This window comes from Dasypus novemcinctus, chromosome 13 (genome assembly GCF_030445035.2).
Source record: "Dasypus novemcinctus isolate mDasNov1 chromosome 13, mDasNov1.1.hap2, whole genome shotgun sequence".
In the NCBI taxonomy this organism is placed as follows: Eukaryota; Metazoa; Chordata; class Mammalia; order Cingulata; family Dasypodidae; genus Dasypus; species Dasypus novemcinctus.
The window spans coordinates 83,627,427-83,642,782 of record NC_080685.1 but is presented as its reverse complement, the minus strand read 5'-3'; the positions used below and the strand labels follow the sequence as shown (position 1 = coordinate 83,642,782).

The 15,356-nt window shown below is 33.6% G+C and overlaps 1 long non-coding RNA gene across 2 annotated transcripts in view; it reads left to right on the top strand.

Moving 5' to 3' along the window:
• The window catches only part of LOC131273068 (uncharacterized), a 125,685-nt gene that overhangs the window by 23,995 nt on the left and 86,334 nt on the right, over positions 1–15,356 (top strand). The window contains exons 2-3 of one of the 2 annotated variants that reach the window (XR_011645525.1): positions 8,087–8,245; positions 10,128–14,244. This is a non-coding gene — a long non-coding RNA (uncharacterized lncRNA). Of the gene's footprint in view, positions 1–8,086; positions 8,246–10,127; positions 14,245–15,356 lie in introns of those variants that run through there. The other variant, XR_011645526.1, reaches the window with a different exon arrangement.

Here is a 15,356-nt window from a genome sequence, read left to right as displayed (position 1 = left end):
ATCAGGATCATTCATTCAATGCAAATTTACTGAGTTAAGGACATATTGAAATACAGAAGGGAACAGTCTCTGATTAAGTGTTTACCATTACCAAGAACATTCAAGTTGGTACTGTGTAATTTAAGAATAGTCTCATAGGTTGGATGACGTCTAAGGTCCCTTCCAAAATGTAACTTGCCTTTCTTGTTCCTATAAAGATATGAAAGGGAGCAAATGACTTTTCCTGTGTTAGAAGATGCTATAATAGATGCATGTAGGTTCACTATAAGTAGGTTTAGAGTCATTTATTCTGTCAAATGTTTTAATGCTCAATTCCATCTTTTTGGAGGTTGGATTAATTGAAAGCCAGGCATGCTTAAACCCTGACTGCATATTTTAGATGTTTTCAGAAGATTATGTAAGAGTAGAAATCGAAGCACATTATCCTCTGTGTCTTTTCTTTAGTGTTGTTCTGTTCTGCTTTCAATGAATATGCTAAAAATGATGAGAGAATGCAATGATATGGCTATTTGTTTTGTTAGATTCAAGGGTGCAAAACTTCCTAATTCCAGTAACAAAAAAAAACAAAACAAAACAACAAAAAACAACTGCCCTGAATATTTAAAGCTTATTAAGCTAATAATTAATATTAGAAATATATTAGAAATATATTACCATGGAGCTACAAGACCATAACCTAATAACTCTTCTTGAAATTTTAGATGAAACACTGGTAACATAATACCAAAAAAAAGAAATTCTCTTTTTATAATGCAGTGACAATAAATTTCATAATTTGTACAGTGTTTATTTTATAAGAGCTAATATTTGAAACAAAGATATTGCTATAGTATGCATAATGAAATTTGTGTATTATGCTGGAAGAAAAATAAATACATATTGAGTGGTTTTGCTTAATAAACATGGTTAAGGGAGGAATTTTTATAATCTGAAATTATATGATTTAAACTCATTTAACAAATTTGACTCGATCACTGTTTGCTGCCACAGAATTTACAAGAGAAAGTAGAAAACACACCAAAAAGAGAAGAGCAAAATCTGTGGTTATCCTATTGAATAAATCTTGCTTCCCAGATATATAAATGACTGTTGACTCTATCTCTACACCATGAAATGTGAATGCCAGTGAAGAAATAGTATTTTCCAAATAAAAGGGCACAAACACTGTTATACAAGCAATGGATACTTATTTAAGGAATGTAGGAACAACAGAAACAGGCAGGGCTGATGATTTGTGTCCTACATCTATGTACCATTTGACATGCCTGTTTGTCATACTTTTTAATGAAAAGTGAGCTGAAAATTTTAGGAATAGAAGTTTCCAAAGCAGAGTAGAACGGCATTACTTTCCAAAGGTGTGTGCACTTTTTTTCTCATATTCTTCCATCGAGAATTTATGTGTCATATTTTAAAATTTGGAATAAACCCTCTCTCTGGAAGAAAGTACAATTTAACAAAATTCATGATGTATAATTAGATATTCTAAGCTGTCTATAAGTAAAAGCCCAATCTCTTAAAACATTAGGGATTCTCTTAATATCATTCAAATTTTTCACTTAAACACTACAACCAACACTTGAAATAATTTTGTTCTTAAATATCCACACATTTATGTAAAACAGAACAAAATCAACCCCTGACTATTTTAAGGATGAAATAAAATATAATTTGCTTTTTAAACCACAAAGACAAAGAATGGTCTGCTTTCTAAAACTAAAATTAAAAAAGAAAAAAAATAAAATTTACACACGTAATTTTCCCTCTGTCAAAGCAAATTTGATTTCCTTTCAAAGGAGGAAATATGTAGATGGTGGAAAGAGAAAAAGAAGAAAGAAGAAAACTAATTAGATGGCCATGGTATTCTACTATTTTGCTTATTTTAAGGCCAAAATGCTATAGTTCTTTTTTATACTTAGGTTTGTATCTATTACTTATTTCAGACACTCAGCAAAGCTAATATTTATGGACAATGTGCATGTCCAGTTCCGACTTATATTTATACTGTAAGTAAAAACTTAATTGATACTTTAATATAGGTCCTATCACAACCATCATTTATTCACATTTGAATAGATTTTTAAAAACTGCTTTTCAATCTTAGTAATTTGTTGTTGCTACTATATATATATTTTTAAATAGTACATTTTCTTCCTTTCTTCCTTTGGGTTCGGTGTGTATTACAGGTTGCAGTGTTTAGAAAGATGACAATGACAGGAAATATATTGGGATTTGTTAACCAAAGCATACAAAACCAAGACAAAAAGATCTCAAGAAATCTGGTTGAAGTTTGACAGCACGGCGTCGTTTTAGGAAGTGGAATAGCCATAGAGTTTTGTTTGATGATGACAATGAATCTTGGGAGGGGAGGCAGAAGGAGGTTGAAACTGCTGAATTCTCTGTCACAGAATTATGCCAATTCTCCAACTGTTTCCTAGCTCTTTAGTAAACAGTGTCAACAGACGTTTCCCAGTTTGTACCTGACAGTCACAACAGAAATTTCCCAGGTTATATCTGAAGTTCACTGGGTGAGACAAACTACAGGAGCCTAAGGACATAAGAAGTTAGGGCTGACAGAGTAGTCAAGAAATGACTTTGCCAGCTTCCATTCATACCTGTGTATTTCTTCTCTTTGGAATTCCTGTTAGAGAAAATTGAGAGAGAGAGAGACACACACACACACCCAGAGACAAAATATATTTTGTAGTCAAAATTCATCCTTTAAATTGAAAAATACCATAAAAAAAACATAAAACAAAAGCATTTCCTTAGTTTTGCCTTCATTTTTCACTTGCCTATTCAGCCAACAAACAAATAAAAAAACGTTTAATTAAGCTGTGTTTTACATTTAATAGTTCTTGGGCAATCACCTTTAAATGTAATGAAAAAATCCGTAGGCAGAATCAAGTAAATCATTCCTAAACATTAACTGTAAATTAAGCAACTGACTCTTTAAAATCCCAACATTTTAAAATCTTGCTTAATGTTTCTAAGAAGGAGGGAAACCACCTATCACATCAGTCTGCTGTTCTCAAGGTCAGAGCTGAGATCGGACAGTCCCATTATAAGATACAATTGGAACATAAAGATACCTTACTTTTTTGGTAAGCTTTGTCCGGAGCTTTCAGGCACAAGTGGGTCAAGTTTCCCAGTTATCCATTGTCTGTCTAGTTAATGAATGTTGCTTTTAGTTTTCTTAAGATCTCATGAATATAAGCCCATCCTTGCCCGCCACTCCCAAAAAATAAATGTATCAAAATTATCTTATTAGATATTCTGATTTCCAGAAATGTACCTTTAAAAACCTGAAGAATAATGGTGCGGGTGTGTGTGTGTGTGTGTGTGTGTGCTGTTTTTGTTGTGTGTGTGTTTTTTTTAAGATCATCTTCCTTCATGTTTAATTCTCTGGAAAATCTATATTCTAGATTTTTTGGCTAAAAGTTAAATGCATAAATAGCCTGAGATGGTTTTTAAATACTAACAAATGAGAAAAATGATTGCACTCTACAAGCATGTGTTTAAATGATCAGAAATCACCATGAGATGTAAAATTAATGAAGTTCTATGTAGGTATTGCCTAAGTACATCAGAACTGCACAACTCTTCAGCCATAATCAGACAATGCTGCATTGTTCAGTTTCCTATGTTTCTGTGTATATGTTACTGTTTCAGTTTCATTTGTCAGCAAAAGCCTGTTTATTCGGCTTCCTGTTATTAATTATGGGAAACAGGTTTTCTTCAAATATATGAGAAACTCTTTTAACTCTTGTCCAGAGACTTCAAGGCAAAATATTGATGATTCCTTTAATGTTTGTATAAAGCCGGAAACTGAGTGAAAATACATTGTTGCCTCATAGCTTACAACTTTTTATCTCTCACAGAAAATAAATAAATAAATGAAAAAGAAAGAAAGTAAAAAACAAAACATGGCAGCATCTCTCCCTTTTATTAGCTTCTGAGATAACAGAGAGGGATACTTTTCTTCATCTATCGTAAGGATTAATTAAGATCACAGTATGAAATCTGAACCCTGATAACCCACAAAAATGGTACAAAGATCAAATCAAATAATAAAGTGTCAAAAGACAATAAGATATATTCTAATGTAAATGTATTCATAAAGAGCCAAAACACTAACCTGATTATTGGTATAGTAAGAAACTTTTCATGTAGACACATCTGGTCATTCCATCTACTCCTTCTCTTTGAAATAGGAATTAATAGACTTGCATGCATTAAAATAATAAAGGAGCCTAAACATCTGGAAGTTTTAGAAGGAAAGTGAAAGAGTTATAGGGAAAATCCAGATTAAAATTTGCAGATGTTTAATTGGGCTGTCAGTTTTGTTACAAGGAAATATGAGGGCAGAAATAACCAGAAGCCACTGGTGGAAAATTAAAATAGTTTCACGAGCCATTGCCATGCTAAAAGTAATGAAATCGGTAACACAATATGGACAGGGGCTTTCTAAACTGAGATCAGAAAATGTTACCATGTGCAATTTTGCGAATTAGCCATTTCCAAAAATCTTGTCATTAAAGTACAATGATAGTTTTTCAGAATCTCCCCTCTTTCTTTGGTCATTAACATCGGGCAGTTATTCTGGGTTTGGCTTTCATCAATGACAAGCTCTTCCTCCTCCCCCCTTCCCTTTTCTAAGTCCCTCTAATACTGCTGAGTGGCCAGAAATTACAGATGCAAGAAAAGCTGACAAATGACTGCCAGGCCCCTCCCTCGGTGCCTCGACAGTCAGAGGCTCTGCCAGAACATGCCTGAAAACAGTGCACCGAGAGACAAAGACACACAGATTCCTTTTTCTCAGTGAAAATAGATTTCATGTGTAAAACGCTAGTGAGAAAACGGAAAGCTGACACGTATGTGCAATTTCAGAGACGCAGGGCCGAACATTTCAAGATTGAAATTACATTTGATTACATCAGAACCAAACAAATGTTGTTTAATCTAAAAGTCTTTTCAGTCTGTAAAAAGACATTTGGAGGCAAGACATTTTTTTGAGTCTGAAGCACATGGTTAAAAAGGAAGAGTTGCTCAGTAGAGACACTGCAGATTTCATACTACTGTTGCATGAGAATTAACATGGGGTCACATCATGTGGTCTACAAAACAAGGAGCAATTTTTTTAAAAACTATTAAATCAAAGCCGTCAGAAAGATAATATTAAATCCTTAGGAGTATATGTCCTATAAAAAGAATCCCTTTTCAGCAGCCTCGGGGTATCATTACTGGAGAGGCAGCGAGTAGTTTATCAGTGATTCAAATCTTGGCATCTGGGCCTTGCCAAGCTTGCAAGTTTTAGCTTGTGCGCCCAGAGCCCGTGGCTTCCAGGGTTCTTCCCACTCGCACCTCGCAGTGAGGGCTGTCTGGCTGGTTAGAATCCACGCCACAGCAGGCCCTGTGTGGGTGCAAGGGAGCAGCGCAAGACAAAGCGAGATCATCATTTACTAAGGAAGCTTATCCCTTTATTTCTACCTAAATTTGAGTACGCCAGTATAACGTTTCGAGGGAAAAAGAGAAATAAGTGAAAAGAGAAGAAATACAAAAACAAAACGAGTTAGAGAATTAAGTAAGAGGATATCTTCAAGTGATATTATATAGAGCGGGGCAAGAGAGGAGAGAGAAATGGGAAGGAGGAAGAGAGGAGAAGGAGAAAGAGGGAGAGAAAGTTTTAAAATTTATTTTAAAATAATTTTTTTACGTAAGGGGAAAGCTCCCCCCACCCCTCCACAACTCTCTTGATTTTTTTTTTTTTAATTTGGTGGTGTGTTTGCTTTAAAAAAAAAACATTTATACACAATGTAAATTCAAGCAGGAAAAATTGACTGCCAGGTCACTTTTAAACAGTAGAATTCTGTAAGAAGTGTTAAACTGACTCTTTGGTAGGATTTTTTTTTTAATCCAATGCCCTCTGTCCTGGCCTTTGATAGCTAAATGAAAACTTTTTAATAGATACATCTATCTCTAATTGATCCTGCTTATATCCCCAGATCCATTTAATAGTGCTCTGTCCTAATAGATGGCTCAACACCTGAAGGAAACAGAATGGGCTTAAAATGTTTTAGAAAATGTCATACCGTTAACAAGTTAAAATAGAATTTACAGCAACTGTCAGGGGTAATAGGTCAAGAAACTGCATTGGAGGCATTTTAATTAAAAAAAAAATTTACCTAAATTAAAAAAAATAGAGAATACACTTTATAGTCTCCCACCCCCTTTCAAGTTCCTATGATTCTTAGCTTTCCTTAGTTACTTGGAACATGAGAGAGAGAAAAGAGACTAACAAATTACTTCAAAATCTAATAAAAGATGACAGAGGAAAATGGGAATACTAGGAACACTCTATGACCATTAAAATGCTTTACACAAACCTTTTATTTCCACAACAATATTCAGGGCAGAGCACATTCTAGTTATCCTTTCAAATCTAATCAGGATATTATATAATTTTTTAACAAGAGAATTATAATATTAAATAATGAAATTGATATTTCACTTAAGACATTAAAAATACTCAACCTAAAACGCTGAAATGATTTATCTATATACTATCAAAAGGAAGCATGGCATAGCACTGGTATGGGAGTTTTGCAAGCATAACTTTTTATCCATTCTGTAATCTTGATTTGTCTCTGAGCCTCAGTTTCCCTATTAATAATATGAGGAATTTGCAAATTATAGGAAATCTTTTGCAGATAAATCTAGCAAGACAGCATTTACTCCAAAGTGTTAGCATGTATGTGTGTGTGGGGGGGGGGGGAGGACATTTTGTTTTGTTCTTAAACTTTAAATTTTTAGCATAGAGCCCAGTTCAATCTCAATAATGATAAGAAGCCCTGGTAAATTCAGTAAAATCAGTTAAAAGCTATGCTGTCACCATACCACAGAGCAATTGACTGGTGTATTTTTTCACTTTTCAAATGTTTCTACATGCTATAACATTAAATTTCATTCTCTGTAATTTCAAATTTCTTCAAACATATCTGGCATCCTTATTTAACTCTCCCTCCCCTTGTTATTTTTACTGCTAAGTGGGTGTGCACAGGAGTGCTAAGTGAGCCACAGTGAACCAGAGTGATGCCAAAACTACAGACAGAAAAGATGGGTAAAATACACCTCCCCACTCTGTCTGTGACTCTGAAGGCATAGGAAGAGCAGTGGAAGATGTGTAAAATTGTGCAATTCACTTTCTTGCAGTTGCAGCCAGCAGGGTCTTTCAGGCCTCTTCAGCTGTGCTTCCTAAATTACAATCCCCAGAGCCACATCCTACATGCCAAGGAGCAAAAGAAAAAATTGTGGGAAGAAAACATATAGTAACCAGGAAACTATTCAAGAAAACACTGACATTCTCTAGAAATGAAAGTATAAATACATTCCTGAAGAGATGATACATTATGTCTAACCTGAGAAGATTAACAAATTTATAAGCTTATGCATCTCGAACAATATCTTTCACAGTATTTCTTTTTTTTTAAACAAAATATCAGGATTTTCTGATTCAGTATTAAAAAGAAAAGAAACAAATGGCTTATTTTAACTTAATCAAAAAGGAAAAAACGTTCAATATTTTCTTATTTGAAAGTTTATTATTATAGACTACAAAAAAGATATAAAGATTGCACAGTATAATTAGATAGATCCATTGGTAGAGAAATACATGATAAAAACAAAGCTAGTATATTAAAGATGTTTGGGAATAAAAATCTGGATTTCATAATAATTCTACTAATATTCAATATTTTTAAATTTTGTTTTTATACGTATTGAAATACACAAAATAAATATTAATCTTTATAATTATTTAGCATACTGGGGGTAGCTAAAATTAGTTTATCTTTTTTGGGGTTTCTGGTTAATGTTTGACAAGGCTTATTTTATGGGGAAAAAGATCACAATGTTTTCTGAGCCAAATTTGTAGCCCTAGAAAAAGGACATTTAGATTGTGAAAAGTTGGCAAGTCCTTACTACTAATTGTTGGATTTGTCAAAATTCCTCACAAGAGGATAAAATTCAATTTTAGCTGATAGGGTTACCATGGCCTGAGTTTCATACAAGATCATTTCGTTTTGCACAGGGATCTTGGCAAAATTACCAACAAATCAATGAAGAAAATTGAAGGCAGCTTGATTATATCTTCAATGACAGTCCTACTGAACTTGACGGAATATGTCAGGTCTCCAAAGAAGAGGACAGATCTTGGTTAGATGTATCCTAAAACTAGGAAAGGATTAAGGTATGTCATGTCTTTAAGTTCAATCAAAATGTTTTGCTCTTTCGATTGCAGCAGATTTTTTCCCCCACTTTGTCTTTCTCTCTCCCTTTCCTTCCTCTGGTTAGCAGACATCTTTCGTAACTGATGTTGTTTATTGTCTTTTCATCAAATATATGCCACATCACTTGGGCAAACCAGCAGACAGGGCACCTAAATACACATTAGATGAGACTGGCAACCATGAGACGCTTTGACTGTCTCATCAGGGCGGTGATAATAAGTATCTTGGTGCCACTGAATGCAATGCTGTATTCAAATAATAGCTTTCATCTTCACTCTTTTTAAATATAAAAGTAAACATTGAAGCCCTTTGAAGGACCTAACCAAACAATACACAAGTGAAAATAGATCAGTAAAGCTTTGAAAAATATCCTCATGTAAAATCTGTAAAATGTCTGAGCATATTTTTCAAGAAAGACCTCCAGGTAAATGATGGCTTTTAATAAGACACAAGACAATCTCAATTAGTATTGTGTGCCCTGGGTGCCATTTTATGTTCCCAGCAGGATATATGTATAATTTTTCTCATCAAGAGTTTCCAAGGCTTACTTCTGCTCTCTGTGTGTAAAGCATATTTCAGTGTTTCCCCAAAGATACACTAATTAAAAAAGAAAAGGAAAAAAAAAAACCTTGTCAAGTGGTCAGACAGACTGGAACTAGAGGATTATAGGTAAGAGAGATAAAATGAAGGGTTGAAAGCTATAATTTCTATTTCTGTGGTGGCAACCGAACCAGCTGTTGAGAGTCTGGCAATTTAAAGACTTGGCTACTTAAACACATAGTCTGGAAAGAAGATACTTCAGGATATAACAGTAAATCAGGCCCCTGATTTTCAAGATGTAGTACTTGGTAGTTGATTCCTTGCTGGGTCCCTCTCCCCAAGTAGCCTCCTGTTAACCTGTGTCTCCTGCTTTGCTTTGGATTTCATTGCTGTGTTTAGCAATCCCACATATTGATTTCCTCTTCCTGTTTTTTGTTTTTTTTTTTACCTTCCCCACCTACCCTTCCCCCCCTTTAAAAATCCTACTGGGCTAACAGTAATTGCTTGACCTCTGTCTACTGTTCCATTCTGGGTGCTCTTAGGAAGCAAAGAGCCTGTCCATCTGAAAGGGTCCTCACTCGCACAGGGACTAGTTCACTTTTGAACATGCTGTGGCTGTAGATTTTTGGAAAGAGCCCCTGGAATGTGTTTTAAGAACATGTGTGCACATATGGGTATCAAGCAACCAAATTTTTAGGTGTAGAAATTTGAAGAATGAATTTTAACAATAACGGGATCGCCAATAACGTAAGAAATATAGGTGCTTGCTTAGCTTATATAATATTCTCTATGATCTTGGGAGTTTGCATATATATTACGGCCTTATTTTTACATTATCAATGCAATTAACAGAATCATAGAGCTTGAAGAAAGCACAGAAACTATATAATACAATTCTCATATTTAGATGAAGAAACTGAAGTGCAGAAAATAGAGTATCCTAAGATATTCAACTAGTTGTAAGTACCATTGGTTTAAGTATAGTTTTGCATGTATTTAGATAAAGAAAACATTTCCTTAGAAAGTGATTAGAAATGTTTGAAGAGAGATATAATTTTCAAAATATATACATTGTAAAATATCACTATCATTTCATGTAGGTGAGCATGTCCATTGAAATTGTCTGGAGATATTATCCATACTGAAAAATTTATTTTATTAGTAATGTATCATCTGATATTTGTATATGCATAGAGTACGTAAAGCAACTTACATTCTGTATACAAATGAATAGTACTTTTGTATACAAGTACAATCCTCATTTGACATTTTTGTATACCATTTATTTATTTTCACTCACAGTCCTGTAGTTTTAACCAGAACAAAAGAGATTGCCTAGAAGAAAAGAAGGTAAGCGCTTCATAAATTGTGTTTGAAATTCACAAGTTCTTTTCCCATTACTAGCATTGTACTCTCAAAATGTGGATTAAAGGGAAATCCTATCTTCTCATTTTTAAGAATTCGCAGAGGTTGGAGTGGGCTGGAAATTCATTGTAGATAAACAGATCCTTTTATTAGGGGCAATCAGTGGAATTCTCTGGAAAATGCCTACTTAGTCTATAAAGACTGAATGTTAAGAAATACCAATAACTATGTTTATGAAATCAACCTTTAAAAATTCTAGTCCTACCATAAACTGGCTTTCTAGGTTTCCCAGAAATGTCAAACAAATCTAAGAAAAAAATATTCACTCAGACAAGCCCTTGAAACATCACACAAAAAGGCACATGGTGATGTTACTGGAAATGAGTATTCTCACAAATTAATCTAGTAGACTGTCTTAGCTCCAAAAAGCCTGTTACATTGTCTTAAGGTTAACAATGCAAGTTTTAGGTATATTTAATAAAATCATAATTTGGTTAACTCTTTAGTCCTAAATATATTTTGATGCAAATATTTAAAAGATGCCCATTTATTCAGTTTAAAATGAAGGTTTTGATGAAAAGTAATACTAAAATGGGTCAAAGTTTCTATAATCAAAGGTCACTTGCTCCTTATTCAGGGTGTATACTTTGGTTCCAAAATATCAAGGATATATCTAAATGAACTTTTTAAGAAAGCATTTTAAACATTTTTGTGGCATTCTGAAGGATTAGTTTTGATTTGTTTTTCAGAGGCTTCAAATTCAGTTAAACAGCGTCAAGATCTACACTGTCTCAATGATTGTATGATTTACATAATAATATAAAAAGTGACAGAACTCTAGAATACAATGAAATCAGACTTATGGAAAAATTCCATTCCAAAATCAAAAAATTAGGGGGAAATTGTCCCAAATGAAAATGAACATGATTTTTCTTTACATAGACTAATCTGTAACAATTCAATTTAATATTTGTTGTTTTAATGCTATTTGAAGAGATCCATGTGTAATAGTTTGTAGGTGTGTGGTGTTTGTATCCTTCATAAAGATATCCATGATCAAACATTGCAGAGATAATTAGGCTTCATGTCAAACTGCCTCTCCTAGAATCTTCAGGGACAGGAAGTGCAGCTGTGTATCACTTGCTTACTTAATACAGATAGCAGTGAAGGATATAATTCAATGAAAACTCAAATCAGATTATACAAAAATGTCTTTCTCACAGAATGTATATGCACAGAAACATTTGTCCATTGTTAACTTTTATGATGTAAAATACTAAATTAATAAAGCATAAAATATTTTTATCATGTAATACTAAATATTAAAGAGCTTCTTTGGCCAAAGAAGCCTAGAAACAACCTTTGGTTAACCAAGTCACAACTTATATTTGCGAAAACATTTTCAAGTTTATTGTAAGAGTTGTTGGAACAGCAGATTGTTACATAGTTTCTTTAGAAATTGACCTTCAGTATTTTGTCAACTGATTTTCAATCATAAAGGAAAGTTAATAAGATGTGAAATGCAACTAAAAATCTTGTTACATAAATAGTGTAGTGATTACTGGTTTTTTTACAAGATGCAGTCTTATTTCAAGTAAGTAACACATAATATCTTGTTTTTCTGAAAAAGAAGTTGATTAAAAAAGCTAAACATTCACACAAGGCAATGTGCCACATTACACAAAATGCCAATGCAAAAATGTTATCTCATAAAAAGGGATTCAATGCTGGGATGTAATAATTAGTCATATTTTCTCCACTGAGAAGGAAAGCTCTTGAGGGTTATGGTAGAGTGGAGATTTTGAGTATAAGAAAAGAGAATTTCATTCACATTCCAGAGTTATACAGTTATAATGGAAGACTCTGATTTCCCAAATGGATAATATTGAAATTATAGTAACTATGGCCAACTTATATAAACTAGTTAGCACTTTATTTTTTTCCTCTAGGCTAGGCTCTGCGCAGCAGCACTGCTGACGCTTTGGACCAGTTCATTCTTGGTTGCGGGCTACTTCCCTGTGCTTTGTAGGACTTTCAGCGGCATCCCAGGCTTCCGTGCATTGTGACACAGCCCTCCTCACCAGATTGTGACAATCCGAAATGTTTCCAGGCATTGCCAAATGTCTCCTAGGGGTAAAATCTCCTGTGGTTGAGTACTACTCATCTACATATTTTTGGTTTCTTTTTTTAATCTCTATGCAAAATAAGTTATATTGGTTCATACATTAAGTATAATAGAAATGTTTCATGAAGAACTCATATACTAAGAGAGCAGATCTGTAATGCAATTTTTTTCTGCAGGATTCAAAAAACAGGAATCTAAATGTACATTCATCACTTGAAAAAATTCTTAGCTAATACATGCATTTTAAGGGCTCTTTGAATGCAAGCTCATACTTTGTGCCATATTTGATAACCTGAAATATAAATCCAGCAAATTAATGCAAAACATGTTTCTCTTCCACTGAAAATGAAAAAAAAAAAGTATTATAGTTCAATACAGTAATTTATTTTCAGAGGTAACTATTTACAGCAGAGAAAAAAATCTGAACCTAATAGAATAATTCTATGTGAAATTGAATGATTATAGCAGAGTTTTTGACCCTCTTTATGCTCTTTTATAGTTGTAACTTTATCCACATGTTAAAGCAAAATTTTTCTGGGACTACACATAGAATACTGGGAATACAACAAAATTCACAGAGAACCTAATAATCATGTCTTTAAAATACAGACTATCAACTCTTTTTTTAACCAACAGTAAGATAGTAGAGTCTATTAAGTTGGTATGTCTTTGTTTGCATGTGTCGATGGCATGTGTCTGTGTGTGTTTGAAGAAATATATTGATAGGAAAGAAGAATGATAACCACATGGAATCCTAGGAAGCAGGTCATCAAAAGTGAGATATCCAGGAATTAAGGAATCTCAAGTTAGAGAAAATGAAAAAATACCTTATATGGCATTTATTCATTATTCTTCCCAAAACTGTGGAAGTTATTAAGCCAATAAATCTTAGCTTGAGTAGGCTTTCACCAAAACTCTACATGAAGGACTCAGATGTATTAAATGATGAAGGCTTATATCATATTAGTATAGATTTATAAATGTCTAAAGAGCTTGTGTCTGTATGTGTGGCTTCCTCATGGAACATCTGGGATGATTGAACTGAATTTGTCCTTCCTCATTTATGACCTTTGTGGATTTTTTTCTGAAACACTTGAGTATTAACTACTTTAAAGACCCTCTACTAGGTGATATAGAAGTGTTAAAATTTATATATAAAATATTTTTATTATATATTTTCGATTTGGATTTTTAAAAATGCTCTAGAGTCATGAAAGCTAAAATACCTGGTATGCCTCATGGGCCCTAAATTAAACACTAAGAATAGATATGAGTTCAGTTCCATCCAAGCATTCAGTATATTAAAACTGAACATAAAACTATGGCTCTATATTATAAATTTACACTCAAATTAGGTAAGTTTATAATTCCAGTTGGTAATAACTAAATTATAAGATAGAATTAGGCTTAGAGTTTTTACTTTTTTCTTTATGAAGAGGGTAATGACTATTTATTTTATGTCGAAATTGAGAAGAAATGGCTATTTCCTTATGGAGCTACTATGTCATTATTCCTTGCAAGGTAGTTACTAAAGAAACGTTTGATTACCATAGATTTTCTAGGTCAGAATTTCTCACCATTTAATTGTTTCAGAATGACTTGCAAGCCTTGCTACAATTCCAATCTCTGGGCTTCCTCCCCAGAGTGTCTTTTTCAGGGGGCAAGGCCCAAGAATTTGCGGTTCTAACAAGTTGTCAGAGGATCACAAGGCTGCTGTCAGGACCACAGCGTGAGCCACTGCCCTGGAGATGTGTTTAGCTCTAGGCATAGCTTCTAGTTTGACTTGGTACTTTCTCCTTTATTAAAGGTGGCAAAGACCAAGTAGATGAGAATAAATAGAGTTGCATAAATTGGTGTTTACTCATTTGTAAGGATTAAATCAGTTTTGCCATGGAAAAGAATGAAATATGAGTGTTTATTTGAAAGAAATCTTGACATACCATCGAAACATGGAAATACAAAGAAAAAAAAAAAAAGGTAAACTGCTCCCAAACAGGGTATTTAAACTAGCTGAAAACCCTTTTATGTGTGCTTTCTATAATATAAAAGTTTCATTTCCTAGACTAGCAAATGCTTTGTTTTCAATGTTTTATTCTCAATGTTCTTCTCTCCTCTCAGTACCCTTGTGTTCTATACCTATTGTTCTTATAGTTGAAGGGTAGAGAAAAGACCTAAAAATTCAATATGTTTATTTCAGACTTTGGTAAGATCCTATTAAATTTAGGATACCATTGAACTACCAAATATCTAATATACTGATAAATTATTCAAGATTCAAAAAATATTTTCAAAGGTAGACAAGGCTACCACATATAGCCATGCAGGGTGTATATTTCCTAACTCCAGGAGGCACCATTAGTTTAGGTGATGATGTGAATGGTGCTCTGAAATTGTGCAGTCTGGTACCCTTTAATCAGAAATAATGGCCAGGCTTAACAAGGCAGGCATAAAACTAGTTCTATCCCCCAAATTTTGCAGAATAGGAGAGGCATAACTTAAGAATTGCATATGTGATTTGTGGTTATTTATTTGACACTTACTAGCTCAGTATGAATCAATATGCAGCTGCCCCCACAAACTAGGAAAGCCTACGTGCTTTAGCAGAAGGATAGAGTTTCTGGTAGGAGAGTACTAATTTGCCCTCTCTATTAGTGACTGGTAGAATGAAACCAGAATTGGTCACTTCTCATATTCCTCACAATATTTTCCACTCTGCCTTGTTTGTAGGTGAAAATGAGGCATCAACTATTCTTTTCATGTAGAAAGAACATGAATGTTCTACACTAAGCAGAATATGTAATCGCGATCCATAGATGGAAAAACTAGAAACTTCTCAATTGAATTCTTTCAATTAATTTCACTAATCTATGAGCAATTATTAATTGGTTTTGACAATGAAATGTGCTAAAATAATGTCGTCTTTGAAGTAGATACATGGCACCTTGATTCCAGTTCCTGAATAACAGCTTACATTACTTTTAATAACATACAGTCTTTGACCAATTTAGAGATTCCTTAAAATGCATAGTGATGGAAGTTTA